Source organism: Schistocerca piceifrons, unplaced genomic scaffold (genome assembly GCF_021461385.2).
Source record: "Schistocerca piceifrons isolate TAMUIC-IGC-003096 unplaced genomic scaffold, iqSchPice1.1 HiC_scaffold_1872, whole genome shotgun sequence".
Classification (NCBI taxonomy): Eukaryota; Metazoa; Arthropoda; class Insecta; order Orthoptera; family Acrididae; genus Schistocerca; species Schistocerca piceifrons.
In genome coordinates, this window is record NW_025727759.1 from 119,277 (window position 1) to 144,462 (window position 25,186).

At 44.3% G+C, this 25,186-nt stretch overlaps 1 protein-coding gene across 2 annotated transcripts in view; it reads left to right on the top strand.

Annotated features, from left to right (window-relative positions):
• The window catches only part of LOC124741132 (ankyrin-3-like), a 66,727-nt gene that overhangs the window by 17,104 nt on the left and 24,437 nt on the right, over positions 1 to 25,186 (top strand). The window contains exon 2 of one of the 2 annotated variants that reach the window (XM_047248660.1): positions 116 to 344. The exons of the other annotated variant lie outside the window; for it this stretch is intronic. The gene's annotated coding sequence lies outside the window, so the exon portion shown is untranslated. The remainder of the gene's footprint in view (positions 1 to 115; positions 345 to 25,186) is intronic. 2 annotated transcript variants of the gene reach the window in all.

The following is a 25,186-nucleotide window of genomic DNA, read 5'->3' on the forward strand; positions in this document are numbered from 1 at the left end:
ACTGGGAAATCGGTTGACGAAATCGGGTTTTTTGGGGCGCCAGGCGAAGGGTGTGTGTGTTGCCAGCTGTATAGCGCGGTTCGAGATAACTGACTGTGGCGTGGATGGGACGCAGGCGGTCCGGCAGTGCCGACACAGACGTAGACGCCCTGCTGCAGCCGTTCCCTCGCCTGCCGCGCGAGCTGGCAACGCCGCCCCGTGACGTCAGCGCTGGGTGGGGCAGCCGGCTGTCTGTGCGGCCCAGTTGTGACGCAGCAGCCTGGAGGGAAGCGGCGTGCCACGTTGTCCTGCCTGCCCAGACAGAGCTCGTGTATCTTGTGTCTCCACGGGAATACCTCAGAAAGGTAAGGCAGGAATTTATGGGAGCGGCGGATGTTCTGCACGCTTTTGTGTGGTTTTTGTCGCGTAACTCACTTACTGCTCTTGTCTAATACTTTGTCTTACTTTGAAAAATTACGACCGCTACGAACAAAGGGGGTGGCTAACAGTGTGTTAAATTACCGTCTTGAGTGTTCAGTGGTTTATTGGTCGTTACTTACGGCCTTGCTCCAGTCTATGAAAACTTGAGCGAGAATAACGTGGAACGAATGGAAAATAACGCCACATTCAGTCGGCTAGTGTTTCGATGTGCCAGTGTAGATTTCCACGGAATTCACGTAGAACAGGCATTTAAAATGAAAACCTCGCGTTCTTGATTATGTTCGTAGGACGCAAGTTTACGAAAACCATCAAACGCAGAACTTTGCAGTAAGCGAGTTTTAGTGCGACAAGGCGTGTAGCGGCTTGCAGGCGTGGGAGAAATTTATTTTTTAATGTTTCGCGTAATGTGGCGGAATTCAGACATCTGAAATGTTGTCAAGATGTACTCATTCAGTGGTATAATCTTAAATTGCGGTTGTCACACAGTAAGAGAAGTACCGAAGTTGGAAACATTGCGCGTCGCGAGGTAACGTGACTAAGGGCGCTGAAATACGCGGACGTTAGTCAGACAGTATTTCAGAATGAGGGCAGTTACCGACTTCCAAGAAACTGCACGCAAGACTACGAGAACTGGAGAGATTTTTCCGCTACCCCCCTACTCCGGCCACGTTGTCGCTGTTCATGGAGTCAACTTAGACATCAGACGTATCGTTGTAGTTTGTCAGTACCTACCTATTCGCGACGCAGTTTGCAGACAGTATCCCCACACCCTGTAGGGTATCTGCAAAAATTACATCGTCGTACGGCCCACACATCAGTAGACATGACGTGTCAAAAATTTAGACGCGCGATAAACGGGCTTTTCTTTAAAAAGCAGCGCAAATTAAGCAGACTATGTTTACCCAGTATTTCAGAATGAGCACTTGCTTTCGAACACACATTAAGAACAATTTCAAACCGTTTCTAAACTTTATCTCGCTTACATGCTTAACATCAGATGTTACACGCGTAAACTCGTCTGCAAAGTAATGAGACGTCGGAAGCTGTTTCGTGCGTGGGCGTTGCGGATCCTGAAGTCCGTTCGCGAATCACAACTCGTGGCGTGACGCCGACACGCTTGTGGCGATGAGACGCAGCACTCGCCTTCATTTGCGTATTTTCACAATGTTCTGGAATTAAGGTTATGGTCAACGAGCAATCTGTAGCTTTCCCCAACACCCTCATTACAAACAGGCGACCATCTGCGTAGTAGTTGGCGAATTCTTGAGAATTTATCGTAATGTTTGTACTTCACGAAATAAACATTTCGTATTTTTATCGCTCTGTCACGTCTCCTCGTTTGTGATTTGCTGATGAAATTTTTTAGCGCTCTGCAACGCTGCATCGCTTTGTTGGGCTGTTCTCGTGTTACTATTTGTCTGATGAGAGAGCCCGGTGTGTCGACAAAGCAACGCGTCAGCCATCTGAGAGACGCGCCGTGTTGTGTGCGGCCTGCGCTTCAGTCGTGTATTATGTGAGGGAGGAATGAATGTCGGTGATTCTGACGCCGTCATTTACCAGCTTCTTCATTTCATGTTCAAATTACACGATTAAAGTGCAGTGTAGATTTCTATGTGCAGCCTGTAACGGCGGCAGAATCTAGATTTAATTTGTGCCATTTCCAGTGCAACAATTGTGAGAATCGAGGTAGATTTGTTGTTCCGTCAGAGGGCTGAATCACGTCAAAATTATAACATGTGTGGGGGCATTTGCCAATTGTTTGACAGAAACCTACAGTAAACGTTATTTCGTTTAGCCAGATACTGTTACAGAAGTCTTACCCGTTATTGATGGTAAGTCACAGTTTCGGAATTGTCGGTGGCCACTGACGTCGCATTTACAGACACTTCGGCATGAGAAAGTACTGAAGACGGCCTGTCTTGAAGAGTTCAAAAATGCCATGTGTCAGACTGCACATCGTCGTAAAATGCAAATTTGAATACCTAAACCATAAAATTGACAATTTCCTTGGCAAACAGGTAGATCAACACAACGACTGTTCAGTGTGCTCCCCTCATCAACTGCCAGCAAAGAACGCGTGACGTCACGGAAAAGTGACTGTCGTCACACGTGAGGGACAGGATCACTTGATAAAAGTTGCGCGAATTTTATGTGTGATAAGTAACCCGGAATCGGTGCTCTAAATGCCCTTCACTTTCGTGACGTGGAACTATGTGTGGTGGTTTTCGTATTTATACTCACCTATCACAAAATATACAACGCAATTCATGCACACCGTATTAAAGACCTGTTCAAAACGTGCCCCGTGTAGCGAGATTAGTTGTGCTGAATTGTCGGAAACTGACGTTGACGGATGAACAGTAGCTGCAGTCAAAACAGTTTAATAAAAAGGCCGCCATTTAATCGCGAATGTGTGGAATCCCCGTTTTGAGTCACACATCGACTGCCCATAATAAGGTAGCCAGATCACTCGTGACTGACGAGTGCGTACAATGTTTCCGGGTGCTTTCAATTCATTAGGTGTTCTGTCCACCAGCAAAATGTGATAGCTGCATAAAATTTCACACTGTGGTGTCTCACATGATACTTGGGCCGGCAGTAAACGTGACTCAACGTGGAGACGGTGGCGAGGTGTCGCCCTGACACGTGGCTGAGGGTAGCCTGCGTGCGGGAGGAACCGTGCTGTACCGGTGTGCGGACATTCGCCACGGTTTTAGCTGCTCCGAAGGGTTGGGTCCCTTGTCTCCCCCCCCCCCCCCCCCCTCCCCACCCGCCTCGTAGTAAAGCTACTTACTGAGCCTTTCCGCTGGTTTACTTAACACAGGACCAGAATCTCTTTCGAGTTTCCGCCACATTTATGGGGTATCAGTTCCGTCTCTTACTAATTTATTTGGTACGAATCTCTCGAGTGCTGTTGATAACATTTCTTTGAACTTTAAGCCTCATATGGTCTTAACTTACATAGTTTGCAAGGATTGGGGAGCGTCTCTTAGAAAGAAGTCTACCGAATTTTTAGCAGCTTTTATAAATAGATATATTTCGCCTTTAGTTTTGGTGAATTTTTTTTACGGAATTGATCCTCGCTATGACTGTGTGTTCACTATCCCTCTATCCGTCGTGATGCTCGTGATTATTTGTGGCGAAGAGGTCAAGTGTGTTTTCGTAACCATTTACAATTTGAACGGCCTCGTGGACTAATTGTTAAAAATAATTTTTAAAAAAGCATGAAGAACAATTACGCAAGTTGTTTTCTATCTACAATAGGGTGTGAAAATGTATTTTTCTCAACATACGGAAGGTAGATTGAAGTGATTGCCAACTATAACTGTATGAGTAGGGTACCTATTTGTGATGACTCAAGTTTTCTTTCAACTGTTCAGCAACTGTTTCGTCTGATACCGGGGGTTGGCAAAAGGAGCCACTTATTAATTTATTCGGGTTGTCGAATATAACCTTTGCCCACACTGACAGGAACTATCTGCTTCAGTGTCACTTGTGAGTTGGAAAAGGCATTACATTATTTTTCCTTACGTTGTACTTCTTGTTTCTGTTCTAGTGTAGATCATTACAATTACGGTTTTTCCCTCGAAAACCTAGGATGTTTTCTCTGTGACTCTGTAAATACCAGAGGTAAACAATGCAGAACAACGTACGTTACAAGCATAGCATTCTGTATTACTACAGTTCCTTATCTCTAACATTTTAAAAATGTACGTAGACTTTAGATGACATGTCAATCATAGAAGTTCTTATCTCTATTTAGTAGCGTATTTTCAGTCATGTTTTGAACATTGTCCCGCTACACTTTATTAACTAATGTTTCGCCGCAAGAGATATCGGATTTTAGAGAGTAAATTAATATGGAGTATGTCGTTCTTCTTTTCAAACGTTCACATACCTATTTCTTCTTTCCTTACTGTCTTTTGGGCATGCAGTTTTAGTAATTAAAGTAGGCACAAATGCAGCGATCAAAAAGAAATGATTAGCGTACATTCGCACTCTTTTACATCTTTCCGTCCTTGTTGTTCCCTTGGCGATGGACGGTTTCTATCTCACTATCTGACTTAATCGTCGGTATTGCTTTCGTTTCCCAAAAGTTATAAATGTTTCGATTTCGGAGAAGAAACTCTGTATTTCCCCAAGACGTCGATGAAGGAGGTCCCTTATGTACTGGTTGTAGTAAGATGTGAAGACGGCGGTTCGAAAGCGGACAGAAGTAGTACGAGGAAGGGCGTCCCTAACCTGAGGGATCGCTAGTCAAGCTAGTCAAGTGTTGCATATGTCCAGCGTGGCAAATGTCCGTCATTCGCTGTACCACTGTGTGCTTGTAGTCTGAAGTTGAGCCACTCGCAGAGCTCCATCGTGGGCTGTGACTGCTGTATGGCAGCGAAACTTGGTATGCTAATGCGCCCTTGCGGAACCGATTTACACTGGAAAGAAATGTTCCCATATCTAATGCATTGGGAACGGAGTGTGGACAGGAAGGGACAAACAAGTGAGAAAGGCAGAATGTCGATATTATTAACCGCCACTTGCAGAACTTCTTCAGTATGAGCACCGGAGACTTCCGCGAGGTGTTGCACAGTGACAGATTCGCACCTGGTATTGGAATTGATCTCCTCCGGCGCCAACTGGTTTCGCGTTAACGCTTTAGCATGTCTACAGTATTTCGCTGCCTTACCATACTCACAGACCACAGTGGACTTGGGTCAGTAGCTGCATTTTACTTACAAGCACCCGGTACTTGAATGTCTCAGACGGAGAAAAAAAAAGGTTCGTGAAAATTTCGCTGTCGCCTTGGTGGCCCATGTGGTCATAAACCATTTAGTAGTTAATCAGTTTAAAAAATCTGCAGTTTTCTCAGACTTCCGTCGTGTGTTTCACTTTTCTCAAAGCATCAAGGCTCTGCAAGTACCCGTATTTCCAGTACAGGCGGCTGCCTAAACTGGAGCAGCTCGCAGCTGCTGATAGCGGCCGTCGACATTGACCCGTGGCGTAATGTAGTGCTCTGATGGCTCTGAGCACTATGGGACTCAACTGCTGAGGTCATTAGTCGTAATGTAGTGCTGCGTGACGTCACACACACTCACGGATACAACAGAACGCGTGGCTGTTATATTATTTTCTGTAAAGTGTGTTGTGGAGAAGTGATCTGTTGCTTGGCCAGAGTTCTGGTGCAGGTTGTCAGGTTACAGTATGGTTGTCACTCAGCGGAGCCAAAGAAATGAAATGTTACAGTAACAATTTTTGTGTGGCACGTATTTCACGCATGTTAGCTTTCGAAGAGTGTCGTATGTCCGTTTTGGTGACGCACAGTTGGAATCGGCAGGTTCAGTGCTGGGCACCGCTTGTCCCTGGTGTGGAGGCAGGTCCACACCTGTGCAGCCGGCCGGCCAGCCGACACGTGAGCACGGCGCCCCGCGGCAGCCAACACTCTCCGGACGAGTGCAGACCGCGCGCTCTCCCGTCCACGGTTTTTTTTCTTTGTTTTTCGTACTGCGTCTCACTGTTACGTTCCTGTGTTTCGCGCCCTTTCAAATTTTCGCAAGCCCATTGGCCGAGTGGTCTAAACAGAAACAAAATGGCTCTGAAGATCATCGTGCATACATACCTGTGACGCGAGTTCCCAGTAACATCCATTATGGCCTCTATTTTGTGTAGTCAGTGATGGAGTGGCCTTCTGCTAATATTTCAAGTTCATTTGAGTCAGCCACAGTGCAATGAAACCCTATTTTAATCGCTAGATTTTCGGAAATAAACATTAAGAGAAACAGGACTAGTAGAATTACAAACATTATGACTTAAATATAGGAGACAACCGCAATTACGACACACACACACAGTTTAATTACACAAACCCGTGACCAGTTTCAGATTTTCAAACATCCATTGTTAAGTGCTCTTGCAAGCTGATCAGCACTTGCGTTAACCGCCTACGGCCAATCCAGCGATGCGAAATTTCGTCGTTTAGGTAGCAACAAACATCGATGGGCCCTGAAGGAATGAGTAGTCGAAACAACCACAACTGCAACATATCGAGGTAAGATGTACCCGCCACAGTTGTCTCACAGTATTAAAACGGCCCATTCAGCTTCGCCTGTCACACTGCACAGGATACATTAACCCTCGGCGAATCTCCTCCATGCGCCGAAATCACCTGAGGTTTTTCAGTACGGCACACTCTCACATTGCGGAGATAAACTTTTTCAGAAAAGTGTTAATTGCTTTGTCGCTGAATATCAGCGTGGGGGCGAAATGTCCATCCTCAGTTGACCCCTGCAATGTGGCGCAAATCTGAAGGCGCCGGCCGTAACAGTCCGCTTTTAATTGTTGTAAGGGATCCAGACGGTACGGTTTGGAGTGTAACCGCCGACGCACTGTCTTCCACACACTTTGCTGCGGTGTTAAGAGTTCGTGGCTTCTGCGTGCTGTTGACTTGTGTGGACTGCGTACAAAAATCTCGTTCAATCCCCCCACCCCCTTACACTGTTTTTTGCAGCTGCCACATTTGGTCAAATACCTCGCATGTTCCAACACATGAAAAGTCTTGCCTTGTCGGCATTTTGGCAAGACGCTGAATTCGTAATGGCACGCAATCATATTCGTACACTTAATACTTCGGAAAAATTCGAATTCTGAAAACGAGTGACTCGTTGATGGTAGCTCTCTGTCTCGCCTTTTATCTGTCGTCTTTAGTTTCTGCACCAGTACGGTGCTGAGCAGCTCAACTCGTGATCTCGATCCCCTTGCTCGTTTTACACAAGGCCAAGAATTCTTTAAATTCTTAGTCAGTCTGGTTGACAACATTGCATTTAAGAATTATTTCAATAACGTACATAATATCTGTGCACGTAATGTGCCTCCAAGAACACGTGTGAAATGTTAACCATCAAAGTACTTCTGTGCCCTTACAATTAATCACTGCTGCACCTAATTTTAATTCACAGAATCTGGTACTTTCTGAACACGCTTGGTTACACTTCACGTGCTGACTTCAATCCCAGTACATACACTGTGTACCGCACTGTCGGGAATCTTTCCGCAAGCAGCGAAAGATAATGTACGTAAATGTTGAGTATATGCCTACTTCTATTGAACCCATATTACTCCTCTGTGGTACACAATTTAATTATGTACGTACATGTAACCGATGCAGTTCCGCATGTAACTGACGTATACAAAGACGCAGGTATCGTTAATACGTCGAGTGTAAGTGTTTGAATTCTAAAATTGGATGTAGAAGTTCGTTATGTGGAGAGCCAAGTACGGAAAACCACTGCATCAATGGCTTTATTCTTCTTTCAGAATAATGCTGAAAAATTTATACACAAGTGCTTTCTAACGCGTAAATACCTAGTGTATGGTGAGCTATCAGTGTTGCTGTTCATTAACTTGTAATTCACGCCCTACCTACCCTTAGTTCATTTATAGTATCATTGAAGCGCTGTTCCTTTCCGTACATACAATTGCGATTACAAGTTACGAAATGCCACAGTAGGTGAAGTAACGTCCTCTATAAAGCACTGCAGGACCTTTGCTTGTCTCTGAGTTGCACAGCTGATACAATGAATTTTCGTTACCACTCACGAATAATTCCGTCTCTCGTTTATTGACGATTAAAATGCGTAATACTTGGGCAGATCTGTTGATAACAAATATCGTTCTCCTTACTGTTTATCAAAATATGCCCCCCGACCTTCATGCCTTCTTTCTTCTGTCGTGTAAATTTTGCCAACTCCAAGGAAACAAGACGACTGGCAAATCAGGGATTTCAGTCCCCTTATCTGTCAGTTTCAAACAGCTGTTTCTCTTTCTTTTTCTCTTACAGAAATTAGTATTGCGTATTTCTTTATACTTACCGCGTGTACAAATTATTTCCTCTTTTTTACTTATTTACAAAAAAAAATATGCAAATAATCGTTACCACCTAGTGGACGTAAGACATGAAAATTATATCTATGGACGGTTAGTCTCTAAATTGGCTAAAAGAGAATTACTACCATCTTTGTAGCCTCTTTCATGTAGGTGCTTTAAAAATATCTTCATTACATGATGAACGGTGCAGTTTTTTATAAACTCACGAAAATATTTATTAGCGTGAGTTTTCTCGACAGAAATATTTGAGACAGGACTAAACAAAACAACGATGGCGTCAACTCTTGACAGTTTTTGTGTGGTGATCCACAGTGCGGACCTTACTGTAGTTAGTTTCTTACTGTGCTTAGTTTGAAGCGTCAGAAATTAAACTTGGTATTTGAACCTAAAGTAAGTACAGCTTGCGGGGATGACGTCATACAGCGATATTCTGCGCGGTTATACTGTAAGAATTCGTACCTGTAACGACGAGATTTCGAGGGATTTTTTTCCTTGCTCTTGGTTCAATACAAAGCCACTAAATGTGGCACCAGTGCTCCGGTAGTATAAAACCGAATACGGCGACCGGTCAGTCTCTTCTGCATCAACGAATCAGAGCGCAGACAAGCCACTTACTGGGAACTGTTGAAAGTGACCAGCGCAAATATATAAGGGTTACTGCAAAAAACAGCCGCCACAGAATAAGTTCCGGCCAGCGTACTCGGCGCAGCACAACGGAACAGACAGGGAAAATTTAGGTTCCTCTTCCGCCCACGAATGGCGCGTGGGCGGGGTGATCCTCGGTAAGGCGTCTTTATTGGCCACAGTTTCTCGATTTTTCTCGTCGTCGTCATTTCGCTGCAAGCCTGGAAGCTTCGAGGAGACGCGCTGGCGCTGCGGAACAGCGGCTTGTGGGCGGGAAGCGGGCGTCCGCGCAGTGCAGACAACTGCGGGTCGCCAGTCCAGGGTCAGCGGGTGACGTCAGGCGGCGAGGCTGGTGGAAACCGGCTGCTGTGAGCACACGGGGGGGGGGGGGGAGGAGGGAGGCGACGGCGGCAGCAGCAACACTGACGTCACGGCGCAGCGAAGAACGGCTTCGGTGAACAAAGTACCCACCACCACATTCCGCAAAGTCGTCTCAGGTTTGGATCTGTTGGTGGTTTCTTAGTTTTACTGCATGCCCCATCACGATATTAATTTTGTGGTGCTTTAGGTTTAGATTTGATTGATACACAAGTGTGTTGGAAAGGAGCACTGTAACGTATTACGGTTATGTACATGAGGGTATACAGTTACATTCATGACGGTGCATTTTGTGCGCTTCATATCGTTTGAAAGCGATGTTTCACGCTGAGCCGGAAAACATTGGTGCGTAAAAAATGTGTACGCCTAAAAAATGTGACGCCACAGGAAGTTTTCAGGCAGAAGAACGTTTCCTTCAACTTGGCCGATCTGCTCGGCGGTGGAGATGACCCGGAGTTACGGGGGCGGCGCAAACACCGAGAGAAGGTAATTAGCGACTCGGCCGGGAATCGAACCTGGGACGCTAACCACGGACTGCGGACACTGCAGCACCGACCGTGAACACAGTTGGGTCTGGGATACGCTGTGTGGCTGTGTGGGGCTCACCACCTCTCTTCCCTGTTAGAAGTAGCCAGTGTTTCGAAATTCTTCCATTCATTACCGCCTTAACAACGTCGCGTTTTGTCTCTGTGGAGCGGGGGGGAGGGGCCGCCAAGGGGGGGGGATGTGAAGATATTATACAAAACAAAAATGTACTCGAATTTTGACCTAGAACATGCGAATTTCTTCTCAGATGGGTCTCTGATGAGAGCCGTGCTGTCCGTTCAACGGAAACAAAGATTGTTTTTTGCGGCATGGTATATCCGCTAACAAACTTGGGGGTCACGTTATTCTGTTTACACTTGTTAATAAATGAAATGGCCATGCTAGTACTTACAATTATGTAGGAAAATCATATTACAAATCGCCTACTTTGAAAAAGAAATTCATAGCTCAGATCCTCAATAACAGAATTGTGGTTGTGGAATTGCATACAAAGAAAGATTAATTAAACCAGAAAGCTTATTTGTTGTATCTTGAAATATTGATGCACTATTCGAAGTCTTCCAATTATCAAATAGATGATTTTTGGGCACAGGCCACTGATGTCATTGCCAAACAGAAAGAAGAAACACGCTTCAAGGCATGCAAAAAAACTGTCAAATTTGTCCAAGGGTGTTATCAGAGGTAACCAACAAGGATGTTCCAATAATACAGGTTTCACACCCACGTTCTGTGAACGTGTTATTAATAAAACTTCTATAATGTTTTAAACAGCTGAGACCCAGTTACTGTCCAAAGCGCTGAAATTCAATATCGCACCTGCGATTAAAGAACCACACGTGGTAGACAATTTCATAGCAGGCCTTAAATTAGGTTTGGAGTGTACCAAAACGCCAAAGAATGTTCAAACGCGGTTTGGCTAATCTTGTAAAATCTTAGAAAATGAATGATCTGTCGCTCAATCAAAGCATTACGTTATAGACCGGTGAAAAGTATTAATCGTAAACTGGAGAATAATGGCGCTCTAATTACGAAAGCCGATAACGGGAACTCGTTAATTATAGCTTCCAAAGCGGAATACGTAGAAAAAACAGGCATTTTCGATCAAAATGGCATTACTCCCATCGAATCAGATCCTACTCAAGCGTTACAGAAAGAGAAAAAGAACAGGTTTGCAGAACACTAATAAATTAATAGGAGTGTTTCTAAAGAAATGACTCCTGAATATGAACCCGAAGCCTCCCATACTAACGAGACAATTCAACGTTCACAAAAACTTCCATGCGATACGTCCGATCGTGGACAGTACAAATAGTACGTACCACAAGCTGGCTATCTGTTTACATTACAAAATTACGGACAACATCGCTCTCCAGAAAAATTACTTTCAGAAACTCTGTCGAATGGTAAATGAACTGAATAACGTAATCTGCCACGCCACATCCGAGCTGGCCCCCTTTGAGGTTTCCAGCCTCCGCACCAACGTACCTGTAGATCGGACTTACACTTCCATAAGAAATTGTCAGATACTGAAATTGATGTGCTCATGAATCTCCCGCGCCTTGTTTTGAAATACAATTACTTTTCTTTTAAAGACAAAATATACTCACAACCGTACTGGTTAGCACTGGGTAGCCCTCTAGCAGGGATTCTTTCCGATATATTCATGGATACGATAGAATCTCAATTTTTTGTTAATAATATAGAGATGGCGGAGAAAATAAAGTTGTATGCCGAGATACGTGGTTGATATTCTCTTGGTGATTGACTAATCCCAAGAAGACCTAGATCAGATACTTGTACTGTTTAACGATCTCCACGAGAAAATTATTTTTAGTCTTGAAAACGAGTCACCCAGTAGGACGTTGAACTACTTATATCTTACGTTATCTATAGTAGATGATCACATTGAATACATCATCTCCAGGAAGCATAGGTTGAAAACTGGCATATCTGCCGATTCTGCACACCCGCTGGCGCATAAAATGGCACTTTTTCATTCTAGTATACATAGAGCGATATCCATTCGCCCATCCGCAGAAGCCTTGGAACACGAACTGGCAACCCTGGAAACAACAGCCCGAAATAATGGTTACGAGCTTGAAATGAAGAGACGGCTCTGACAGGAAAGTAAATAGTAATAAAAGTAAAAGTTCCACGTTAGGTTATCGTGCTGGAAGTCAGTCCCTTCATAGGTAAAGTTTCATATTAAATAGGGCGTCTTCTAAAGAACCAGGGGTTCAAGACAATTTTGCCTACTAATAGTAGGCTGCAGAAGAACCTGATTCACACTTTGAAAAAGCCTATATTGTCATTATCCGGAGTTTACAAGGTTGCATGTGGCAATTGTCCGAAATTTTACATCGGCCAAACAGGAAGAGCCTTACTAAAGAGATACAAGGAGCCTATCCCTACTTAAGTTGCAGATGACAAGCGTGGGTCGACATTCGCTTGAACACGTGGTGCAAACGGCTCACGCACCCAACCCTCCGAATAATACTAAGCTCTTGCATTGCGAAGTTCACGTACTACATGACAAAAAATAACCTTCTTAACGACCAGCTGCAGCTGCGAAGCAAAAACTTTTTTGAAGGTGTTCAACCGTTATTCCATCCGCCATAATCGTAGGGAGTAATCAACATGTTTTAGCACTCCCGTTTTGCCGAATAGCTGGGATTATCCGGTATTTCAAACCCGTAGTTATCCCCATGCGGTCAAGTTCGATGTTTAGCTCAAATATGCTAGGTTGGCTTAAAATAGTAAACGCATTGGTCCCTTCACTTTTGACGTCCAACAAATTATTACAAATGTTCAGACAGTCGCTTTGTCTGTGCTCCTTACTGGACAACGTGTACGTCAATTTCGTTAGCCGCACCTGGTAGTTCATAAAATTTTAAGTTCAGGAGTACACGTTGGTACGAGTGTCAACAGTGTGTCGCGCATGCGCTCTCGAGGCTGTGGACAGTACAAGTACAACGTCCGTTGCTGCCGTACTGCGGTCGCGGAGTGGGGCCGTGGCTGTTTCCCGGGTAAGTTATTACAATGTGGCGACGTATTTCTGTATTATAGTTTTTAGTTTCTGACGTTGACCAGTATGGACAAATCGTAGTTCCTTTTATTCTGAAGATGGTTGGGTTGTCCCAACTGAAACCTAGGTAAATCTAGGTAAACATTGCAACTGGGGCTGTTGTTATTTTCAAATTAATATTTATACAGCTGCTGACAGGGCCGCGAAATGTTGAAAATGTTATAATCTCATCTCGTCTTCATTACTGCTCATACATAAGCAGCTTATTTTCTGGAGTTGGGCTTTAAGAGCGTCGTTGGTGGCTGCTCCACACGCCGTGCAGGGCGGCGTGAGGCGCACACAGATTGTCCCTACAGCTGAAAGCAGCGTCGTGCCGTATTCGCGGTGCGCACTAAAGGCTGCCGACACAGACTGCCGCATATCGGCGGCCATATTTGCCTGCACGGCATGCAGCCCGTCTTGTTCTCTAGAGTGCGTTAGCTTTATTCACAAAAACGTGATACCTGGTTTTGGTAGATACATGCGGACATCAGTTTGAAGAGGTACGGGCACAGACAAATTTCGAAATCACCGATACCGGCTTCGTTTTACACATAAGGACGACGTCGTTTTGAGATCTCGTGATAACAGAAGACAGGAATGTGCTGCAGGAAACTCACGTGCCGACGTCACTCGCTATTGCAGTTCGCTGATGAGCTCGGAATAGAAATGAAAGAAAACTACAGGTTCCCTTAGAAACGTCCTTCCGTGCAAGAAATACAACTGCGTCTTTGCAAAACAAAACGAAAGCTAATCCTACCGCTGATGAAGAAGAGAGCATACTTTTAAAGTGGGCCATGCCATAGATCCAGTCTCATGTGTACGCTGTGACAACAGTATTGTGGGAAATCGTAACCGATTAGTCTCCGTCAATGTACGATAATTCCAATTGTATATTCCCGTGTACCCAACGAGATTCTAAATCGAAATACAGTGATACGTAGTTCTGAAATAAATTCAACTCCATGTTTGCAATGTACGTGTTAATTTCATCTCCGGATCACACTTCAGTGCCCTTGAGAGATGCAGACACACTCTTCTCACGATTGCAGCTGTGGTAAACATTACCAAATGGTTTCGCATTCTACGAACCCGGATTGACGTGAGCTGTGGAAGTTTGTGCGGCATTCGGGTTAGAGTTCAGATCCGGCCCAAATTTTCGTGTTTCGCAAACAGCGGCGGTCAGTCCGGAATCGCGAAATTCTAATACAGTACCCAATAAATGTAAAACTGTTTCCCATCCACACGAACCTACCGTTATGTATAGGCATATGTTTGTCAAGCCCTAACAACTTGTATATCGGAAAAAAATCAGAATAAATGGCGATTTCGTAAGTTTTTCATTACTGTGTCAGATGTTACGCTTACACATGTTCTGTATAAAGGAGATAACCTAAAGTGAATCGTTGCCACTGCCGGGTTGCTTATAGTATTGTAAAACTTGCTGACACTTTAGTTTTGTAAAGCACGATGGATGAAGCTTGCGTGTCTAGACATGTTGAAATTTCTGCCGTAAGGCGTGGGCGGATACCTTAGCTGGCAAGAGTGAAGCTTCCACGTTAGCATCCTCATGTGGGGCGTAAACGTCTGGACAGCCAGAATACGCGGGTGTGGTTGACGCTTTGCTGATAGGCGCAGAAGCAAATACTCCGGCTGCGAGGCTGAAACACTGAGGAGACACACAGCCACTGAGAGAGAGAGAGAGAGAGAGAGAGAGAGAGAGAGAGAGAGAGAGCGGTCTGCCACCGGGGAGCGGCCGCCCGCCGCGGCCAACCCCGGCTCCACAGAGGCTGGGACTTCCCCGGGCAGCTGGCGCAGTGCGGCCACACCCGCGGAAAAAAAGTACCTGTTGCTGTGGGGGAGAGGAGTGTGGGGCAGCAAGGCTGACGCGGCGACGGAGCGCAGAATGGCCTTCGTGCCCCGAGTACCCTCCGCCACACACCGTAAAGTGGCCGGAAGTAGCTGTTCTTTTTATTTTTGGATCGCTCTCCAGCTCAGGACTCATTTTGTACTGCTAGATGAAGAATGTCGTGTCAGAATCAAAGTTTATCGACGAAGCGTGTTCGTCATAAACGATAGTGAAATTCAAATATAGCTGTGTCATTGCTTAAAAGAGCTATTTTTGTTTCAATTAAATCTTGCGGTCGCTTTAGTAGCTTGCTAACTGTTGACTTTGCTTTAGTGACTTCACATTTTTTCAGTAATTACAAAAATGGTTCAAATGGCTCTGAGCACTATGGGACTTAACTTCTGAGGTCATCAGGCCCCTAGAACTTAGAACTACTTAAACCTAACTAACTTAAGGACATCACACACATCCATGCCCGGGGCAGGATTCGAACTTGCGATCGTAGCGGTCGCGCGGTTCCAGACTGTAGCGCCTAGAGCCCCTCGGCCACTCCGGCCGGCTTCAGTAATTAGTTTTTACGTAATTACAGTAATTACGTAACCCAAAACCTGAAAGACGGTAGACATTGTGCTGCACATTACTTTCTATCCATCTGGTCATTTTACACTTTGCCCATAATTCCTTCACGTCCATCATATCGAAAATAAATGATGCACATTGTCTTAAGATACTAACACCTGCTTAGCTACTCTTTGCATCGTAAATATTCTCCTAGACTTGGTGAAGGATGTATTGGCTTCAGTAACCATCGCCCCTACGTTGAAATCGTCATCATTAATCCCTGTGTCTATAGTCTAATCAATTCCCATTCTGTGTGGGTTCTCGAATTAGCGGTTCGAGACAGTTGTCGGAAAATGCGCAGTGGCGTTCTCTCCTGTCTGATTCCAGTTGCTTTTCTATCACATGGTCGCATCTTTCGATATCCGCCATTCTGATATTCTTCCGATGGTTAAAGCGGAACTAGGACTAACACTGTCAGTAAAACAGTTTTCTGAGAAGACGTTGGGGCCTCTCTGTGTAATCGCCGTTTTTATACCATTGTGCTAAAATGTAATAACTCAGATTCCAAACAAAGTAGGTGCTGACAGGTGTGAATATTACCAAAATAGTATCAGTTTAATAAGTCATGGTGGCAAAATGCTGATACGTAATATCTGCAGAAGCTTGGAAAAACTGGAAGTCGTTGACCTCGGAAAAGATGAGTTTGTGCTGCAGACAATTGTAGGGACGTGACAGTAGTGACCCTATGACTCCTCGTAGAAGATAAAATTAAGCAAAGACAAACCTGTTTTTATAACGTTTTTAGACTTAAGAACACTTGGCAATGGTGACTGGAATATTCTTCGAGATTGTGAAGGCAGCAGGAGTAAAGAACAGGGAACGAATGGTTCTACGCCACTTGACCAGAACCCAGACAGCAGTTACAAGACTTGGAAGGGAAGGACATGAAAGGGACGCAGTGTTTGAGAAGCCACTGAGACAAGATTATAGCTTATCCCCGATGTTATTCGGTCTTTGCACTGGACACTCAGTAAAAGAAACCAAAGAAAAATGTGGCGAAGGAATTAAAGTTCGTGGAGCAAAATGAATGTTTTGAGGACAAAACGGAATGGACAGTGTCGTGGAAGGAAGATATCATCAAGCGATGCAGTGTAGCCGAATTAAATTAGGCAATGCTGTGGAAATTAATTAGGAAACGACACTAAAAGTAGAAGGGTTTTGCTATTTATTCATAACTGATGAGGAACAAGGTAGAGAGGATATAAAATGCAACCTGGTGTGGCCAAGAAAAGTATCTCTGAAGAAGAGAGAGGTTTCAAATTCCAATATAAATTCAAGTTTTTGCAGGTCTTTTCTTGAAGGTATTTGTCTGGCACGTAGCTTTGTCTGGAAGTGAAATGTGCACGATAACGCGTTAGACAGTAAGGGAATAGTAGGTTTCGGATTGCAGTGCTGCAGAGGAATGCTGAAGAGTTGATGGGTAGATGACGTAGCTAGTAAAATACTGAAAAAATTAGCGAGAAAAGAATTCGAGGCACAACCTGACTAGAAGAATGCATCGGCTGATACGGCACAGAGGGATCGCCAATTTAGTAATGGTGGGAGGTATACAAGGGGAGGGGGGGGGGGGCAGCTGGGCAGATCGTTTCGACCTATTTGTTGACTTAAAACGGTCGACAGAATTCGACTTGTAAATTCGTTGAATGCCGCACATAAGGCTCACCGTACGCTAATTTAATTCTGCTGTGGGGCTTTGGCCGCGTGTAGTTTTGCAGTTAAGTTGTGTTGCTTTCTAACGCAGATGTGGAACCACGGCGGGTCTTCGCCCTCCCCCACTACTCTGCCCGTCACACACGCACGCACACACACACGCACGCACGTACGTCTGAAGCGTGTCGCACAGGACTCCAGAACTTTCTTCACTGGTGTTCAACACAGCCACCTGTGGTGATATTTTCATGCTGACCCCTCAGATAATTTGCCTTTCTTTGTATGTGCATTTACAGCCGTACTCAGTGACGCTGTAAGGTACAGTTACCAGTTTGATGGCTCGCTTCAGAAATTGTTGTGGAACATAAGTGCAGTGGTACTTCAAAGGTGATTAATCCGTCATTTATTCAGTATTCTATTTTGGCAAAGTAAATGTTGAGTATCAAGGCACGTCCCTTGGACCTCATACAACCGCTCTCTCGACGAAAGATCCGTAGCTAAAGGCTGGAAAGTCGCACAGGTCACACCAGTATTCAAGAAAGGAAATGGAAGTAATGCCATGAACTACAGACCCATATCACTGGAATTGATTTGCAGTAGAATTTTGGAAATTACAGCTTGTTCGACCATGAGTTACCTCAAGGAAAAGATATATTGACACACACATATAACACGGATTGAGAAAAATTTTCTTGTAAAGCACAACTAGCTCTTTATTCACAAGAAGTAATGAGCACTGTTGATAGAGGATCTCAAATTGATCCCATATTTATAAATTTCGAGAAGGCTCTTGACGGTGGCCAAGCGACTGGTAATCAAACTGCGCACCCAGGGAGTACCTTCTCAGTTGTGCGACTGGATTCGTGGTTTCCTCTCAGAAAGGTCGCAGTTCGCAGTAATTGAAGGAAAGTCGTGGAGTAAAACAGAAGGTGCATCTTTCGTGCTCCGAGCAAGTGTTGAAGGCCCTCTGCTCTTACTGATCTACGTAAATGCTTTAGGAGAAAATCCGAGCAACCATTTTAGATAGTATACAAATGATGCTGTCATTTACCGTCTGGTAAGGTCAGCAGAACATTGAAACCAAATGCAGAATGATTTGGAGACGATAACTTGTTGGTGAAAATTGGCAACTGCTCCTAGGTAATGAAAAGTGAGGCCAAATAGAGAACCGACTGTAATTACCATTACGAACAACTTAAATTGGGAAGAACACAAAGAAAATGTTGTGGGGAAGCCGAACCGAAGACTGTGTTTTATTCGCAGAACAGTTAGGTGCAACAGGTCTGTCCGCAGCTCGTGGTCGTGCGGTAGCGTTCTCGCTTCCCACGCCCGGGTTCGATTCCCATCGGGGTCAGGGATTTTCTCTGCCTCGTGATGACTGGGTGTTGTGTGCTGTCCTTAGGTTAGTTAGGTTGAAGTAGTTCTAAGTTCTAGGGGACCGATGACCATAGATGTTAAGTCCGATAGTGCTCAGAGCCATTTGAACCATTTTTTTCTTGCATGTCTGCTAAAGGGACAGCCTACGCTACGCTTGTCCTGCCTCGCTGGGAGTGTTTGCTGTGCAGTAATGTATGCTGACCAGGTGCGACTGACTGAGGACATCGAGTGTGTCCAAAGAAGGGCAGCTCGTTTTGTTTTATTGTCGAATGTGGGAGAAAGTGTCACGGATATGATACGCGAGTTGGGCTGGCAATAAGTAAAAGGCCATTTCGTTGCGGTGTCATCTCTTCACGAAATTTCAGTCACGAGGTTTGTCTCGCGAATGCGAGAATATTCTGCCGATCCTCACCTGCACGGAGAGAAATGATCAGGGTAGCGAGACAAGTTGTCGTGGGTCGTTTTGAAGTGTCCGCCGTTCTCGCGCGCTGTTGGGAAGTGGAACGGGAAAGAGTTAGTCGGAGGGTAATTCGATGAACCCTCTGCCAGGCTCTTAAGAGCGAATTGCGTGGTACTCATGTAGATGGAGAAAATGTGGTGTGGCTTAAACTAGATGAATACTTCATGTGTATAACTTAGTTTTGTATTGGATGATGAAATACACGTAAGTTTTCGTTACGAAATATCTTTCTTGGTGCCACAGCGCACACAAACTGATTTCGCCATAAGACGAGAAGCGCATATATATGCCACAGTAGGTGATGTAACGTGCTTTTAAGCGCAGTTGGACCGCTATTACATCGCTGACTTGTACCGATAATATAATTTTTCGTTACCGCTCACGAATGATACAGTCTCTCGTTTATTTACGCTTAAAATTCTGAATAGGTATGCAAATCTAATGATAGCAAATATTGTTGTACTTACAGTTTATCAAAAAATGGCTTCGATCTTCACGTCGTCTTTCTTTTGTCTTGTAAATTTTGCGAACTGCGAGCCGACAAGTTAACTGGCAAGTCAGCCGCATAATTTGTCTCCTTATTTAACAGTTTCAAAAAGCTATTTCTCTTTATCTTTTCCTATTTGGAAAATTTGTATTGAATATTTCTTTCCATCTACCGCCTGTACAAGTGATTTCCTCTTTTTACTTCTTTGCGTAAAAATATCCAAATGATCATTACCGCCTAGCTAGACGTGAATCATGCAAATTGTGTCTGTGGACGGTTACTCTCTAATGAGGCCAAAAGAGAATTACTATCATCTTTTTTCTGTGTGGCTCAAGATTAATAATGGAGGAATGCTATTTACTTAAATGAGAATGAGTCAGCTTACTTATTAATCACATCCTTATTTGATGTTTATTATAGTCACAGCAGCTTATCGTCGCCTATTAACGAGTATCAGGAAAGCTGAATACTCGGACCAACAGCGATGGTGACGACACGGCGGTCACGTACTGTCCCAAAACGTGTGCAGGCGTCACCCAGGAGCTCTCGAAAGAAGTATGTGTGTGGCAGTGTCTGTTCTCACAGTATGAGAGATGCAATAGCCAGTCTTTACGTGACGAATGGCGCTGTTTTCATAAGTACATGCAAAACTTTACGATCGTATCCCGTCTACAAGTAATTCCTGTATTGTCCAGAAAAGAGGTGGACGGTGCAAAGCACAGTTTGCAGTTAAACTGCAAAGCAGGGCCTCCGGTATTAAAACAGGCGCTTACGATCTCAGCCGTGTCGTTACTGATCAGGGCTGAGCGGAGGTAGGCGCAAGCAGAGGACGGAGTTGTTTATTCGGAACGCGGCGTTCTGTCGCGGGAAGCGTTGCGTGTGCTCGCTACGTGGAACAAAATAAGACTACACGAAGCGCGAAGGTCACGGCTTGCAGTGTTCGTTGCTGGTGGTAGGGTCAGGGTGAGGGGGGTCACGTGACGTCAGAGCGGCTGCCCCGCCCCGCCCCGCCACTCGCTTTCCTACGGCTGGCCGGTGGGGTGGGGGGGCGCGGGGGGGGGGGGGGGGGGGAGCAGCAGGCGGGAGGGAGCCTCCCTCTGTCCTGGAGACAGGAGGCTGGACTGGACTGGAATGGGACAAAGGAGCACGTTTTCGTAAGGCGCTTCGCAAAAATCGAAAAGTTTGCAGTGAAAAATAGGGCTCGCTATGATTTTATGTCTGGTGCGTATGAAATGTTCCTCGGTATGAAATTTAGATGGAAGTGAAACATGCGCGATAACTAGTTTGGACAAGAGAATAGAAGCTTTCGAAATGTGGTGTTACAGAAAAATGCTGAAGATAGATGGGTAGATCATATAACTGATGAGGTATTGAATAGGATTGGGGAGAAGTTTGTGGCCCAACTTGACTAGAAGAAGGGGTCGGTTGGTGGGACATGTTCTGAGGCATCAAGGGATCACAAATTTAGTATTGGAGGGCAGTGTGGAGGGTAAAAATCGTAGAGGGAGACCAAGAGATGAATACACTAAGCAGATTCAGAAGGATGTAGGTTGCAGTAGGTACTGGAAGATCAAGCACCTTGCACAGGATAGAGTAGCATGGAGAGCTGCATCAAACCAGTCTTAAAACTGAAGACAACAACAACAACAACAATGAAATTTAGTTAACAATTTGAATCTTTGTTTAGACTTGTTAGGCGGTCTCGATCTCGAGAAAATGGATCCTGCGTAGCGCGTTCGTTCCCTATCTCTCGCCTGCAGGAATGAAATATTTAGAACGTGCCTCATATCTCATAAACCGCTACAGACATGGAAACGAAGTATTGGCGAATGATCGCACACAAGGAGATTACTTTACCTTTACCGGTTCGTAAACACATCGAACTTTCTTATCTGTGGCGATTCATCTGAAGTTGTGCTTTCTATTTTAGTTAATAGATTCCAACGACTGTAAATCTATAAGAGTTATCGCAGCTAGCGAAACAAGACATTCCTAGTATCAAAATAAACAGGAAATTTGTTCTCTTATGCTAAAGTGCGCGTCATTTACGATGGCGGCCGAGTTTAGGTTCGTTCTGCGCTTCTGACGTCACAAAACAAGTCAGCCAATGAACAGAGAACGACGCTGCCAGAGTTCGACTGCAGTGCAGAGCACGGACGAGTGTCTTCAGTTTTAGAAACGTTCAGTCATTAATAAAGTAATTGAACAGAATCAATGTCTTGATAGCAGACTTTCTATAAAATAAAGTTTGGAAAAAGCGTTCTTTATACCAATTGCTCCATATTCTATTAATTAATTACACCAAACAAGCAATAAGCCTCCTAATTCAGGCAATAGCAAGGAAATTCTCACTAACCGCTTTTTCACAATAAAGAACAGCAGTAATTATTTCCTATTGTTCAAAATGGTTCAAATGGCTCTGAGCACTATGGGTCTTAACTTCTGAGGTCATCAGTCCCCTAGAACTTAGAACTACTTAAACCTAACTAACCTAGGGACATCACACACATCCATGCCTGAGGCAGGATTCGAACCTGCGACCGTAGCGGTCACGCGGTTCCAGGCTGTAGTGCCTATAACCGCTCGGCCGGCTATTTCCTATTGTACTTCCACGAAACGTGAATAATTCATAGTCATGCCAACAGTGTTTGACGGTATTTTGCGTGATACTTTAAAGTCCTCCAGGAATTATGTTGAATGACGAGCTGCCTTAGCGTAATGGTGAAGGTGCTTGGCTGCTAAGCAAAAGGTTCTGAGTTCAAACCTTGTGCGGTGTTCAATGTTTTCTTTATTTAAAAACAATATCGAAGTGTCTTCATGAATTTCATTCGTTTGAATGTAATTATTTGAAATTTCTAGTGGCAACTAAAATCGACTATACGGAAAGTATACGCTGTGGACTTTTGCCTCTGCAAACGCTTCAAAATTTCGTGCAATGGTTTACTACACTTAATCTGCGCAATAACTGCGTTGAACATCGAAACAAAATCGTCAGTTACGGGGGGAAGTTATCAGTGAAGATGATGTGTTAAAATCAAATATTTGGGCCAGATAGATTATGTGAAATCGGATAAGTGTGTCAAAGCAGTGGGAACACCATGTGTCTGCACAGGCGAGCAGTGCAGTGATGACAAAATCGCGCACAGCACGGAATGCGGGGAGCACGTGTCTGCAGCAGCGAAAGGGTTAATGCGGCCGTGGCGGCTTTACTTCATAAACTGCGCGCTCCCCCCTAAACGTAAGTTTGCGAACTATACTGTACTATGGCGCTGCTTCTCTTGGCGCGTGCAACTGGCAACGCAGCAATCTCCCGCGTCTGGGCGGGCATGCGCGAGCCGCCAAGATAAAAGAATTGAACTATACCACAAATCGACACAATGAGGTTCTTCGTAAGCTACGAGGTGCGGCTAGAAAAAAACCGGACTGATGCTGGAAAAAACATTTATTTACAATTATTTACAATTTCATGTTATCTCCTTCAATGTACTCTCCTCCTCGGTCTCTACACCGCTCCATACGAATTTTCCACTGTTCATAGCAATGCTGCAGATCATTTTCGGTAAGTCCATACATTACTTCCGTCGCTTTTTCTTTTACTGCTTCAACAGTCTCAAATCTAGTTCCTTTCAAAGCTGACTTGACTTTAGGGAAAAGAAAAAAGTCACAGGGGGCCAAATCAGGTGAGTAGGGTGGATGATCTAAGATGGGAATGTTGTGTTTTGCCAAAAACGTCTTCACTGACAACGCACTGTGAGCTGGGGCATTGTCTTGGTGAAGGATCCATGACTTTTTTCTCCACAAATCGTTCCGTTTTCTCCGTACTCGCTCCCGTAGGGTAGCCAGGACGCTAATGTAGTAATGCTGATTCACTGTTTGTCCCTCTGGTACCCAATCAATGTGCACAATCCCTTTGATGTCAAAAAAAAAACAATCATCATTGCCTTGAATTTCGATTTTGACATTCGTGCTTTTTTTTTGTCGTGGAGAACCAAGAGTTTTCCAATGCATCGATTGGCGTTTAGTTTCGGGATCTTAAGTAAAAAACCACGATTCATCTCAAGTAATAACATTTTGTAAGAAGGTGGGATCACTTTCAATGTTTTCCAGGATGTCAGAACAAATCATTCTTCGGCGTTCCTTCTGTTCAATTGTGAGACACTTTGGAACCATTTTTGAACACACTTTGTTCATGTTGAAACTTTCATGAAGAATCTGCCTAACACTTTCCTTGTCAACTCCTGTTAACTCAGACACTGCTCTCATTGTTAAACGGCGATCTTGTCGAACAAGTTTACCGATTTTTTCAATGTTTGCATCAGTTTTTGCTGACAATGGTCTGCCAGTGCGAGTGTCATCACTGGTGTCTTCGCGGCCATCTTCAAATCGTTTAAACCACTCAGACACTTGTGTTCGCGATAAACAATCATCGCCGTACGCTTATTGTAACATTACAAACGTTTCACTTGCAGATTTTCCTAGTTCGAAACAAAATTTGATGTTAACACGCTGTTCTTTCTGTACACTCAACATTTTCCGACGCACAGACGAAACGTCAACTACTTAAAACAGACGCCACGGGCAGACTGAGTGCAGGAGGCAGATGAAACTCGAGCAGTAGGCGGAGCGAGAGTCACGTGACAGGCCACGCGACTTTCAGCCTTATTGCATTCGTTTTATTGTTTCACCAGTACTAGTCCGGTTTTTTTCTAGTCACACCTCCTATTGAGCTCTCTGGTCGCCAATTACTTGTTTAATGAGACACTTTCAGAATTCTTTCACAGTAGCTGTTCCAAAAATGAATGTTAAAATTATAGTGTGTTTTGGCAAGAAGTACAATTAAACCGGCCAACAAGAGGAATGTGACCGTTACTCACAAAATAGTGATGCTTCTTCGAATTAGGAAAGGTTAACAATTGACACAAAAATAAACCGCCAATGCTGTTGGAATTGTGATTGAATCCCATAACCCATCGTATTTTTAACACTGAGCGACTGGAATGGAAACTTTACAAAGTATTTTATTCCTTTTCTTCATCTGAGTAGTATTAAAATAATGACGAGCGTAGCCGTCGGGCAATACGAGACGCACATGCCATATACTGGTTACTGACTTAACGGCTTGCAAACTGACAATGCGATTCGCGAATAAAACGGTTGTTGCTGAGAAAAGTAAACAGTTGATAGGTGACAACACATTGCTCAGTGAGCTGAGAATAATGCGCGCGACAGGAATACGGCAGCTGGCCGTTTGTGCTTTGTGAGAGGAAGAGATCACGTCGTTCGAAAGACATCGCCATGTAATTAGATCTGCCTTCATTGGCAATACAGTTCAACAAGTTAAATACATCAAATCACCACAGACTTTCACGATACTCGTACTTTCGAAATAATACCGACCACTACTTCATTTGTGTAGACTGTTGTATAATTAGTTTATTAATGCTGTGTGTGTGTGTGTGTGTGTGTGTGTGTGTGTGTGTGTGTGAGTGAGAGAGAGAGAGAGAGAGAGAGAGAGAGAGAGAGAGATTGCAGAAGCTTAAATGGTCATGAGTAAGCTATCGTTAAAAGAAATATGTCGTATGTCATAGTCCCGCTTTCCTGTTTGACGATGACAATTACCTTTTATTTGTTTTTCCTAGTTCGTACGCTTGGAATTGTCGTAATGCATGCGATCTAATGCGTAGGATTTGGGTCTAAGAATGTAGTCGCTGTCATGTTGACGCCAGGTACACTCAGCTGTGTAATGTCCCTGAGCTGTGGAAGTCATTTCTAAAGCTGAAGACAGCGTCGTGGTCATTTCTAAAGCTGAAGACAGCGTCGTGTTTTATTTCGAGT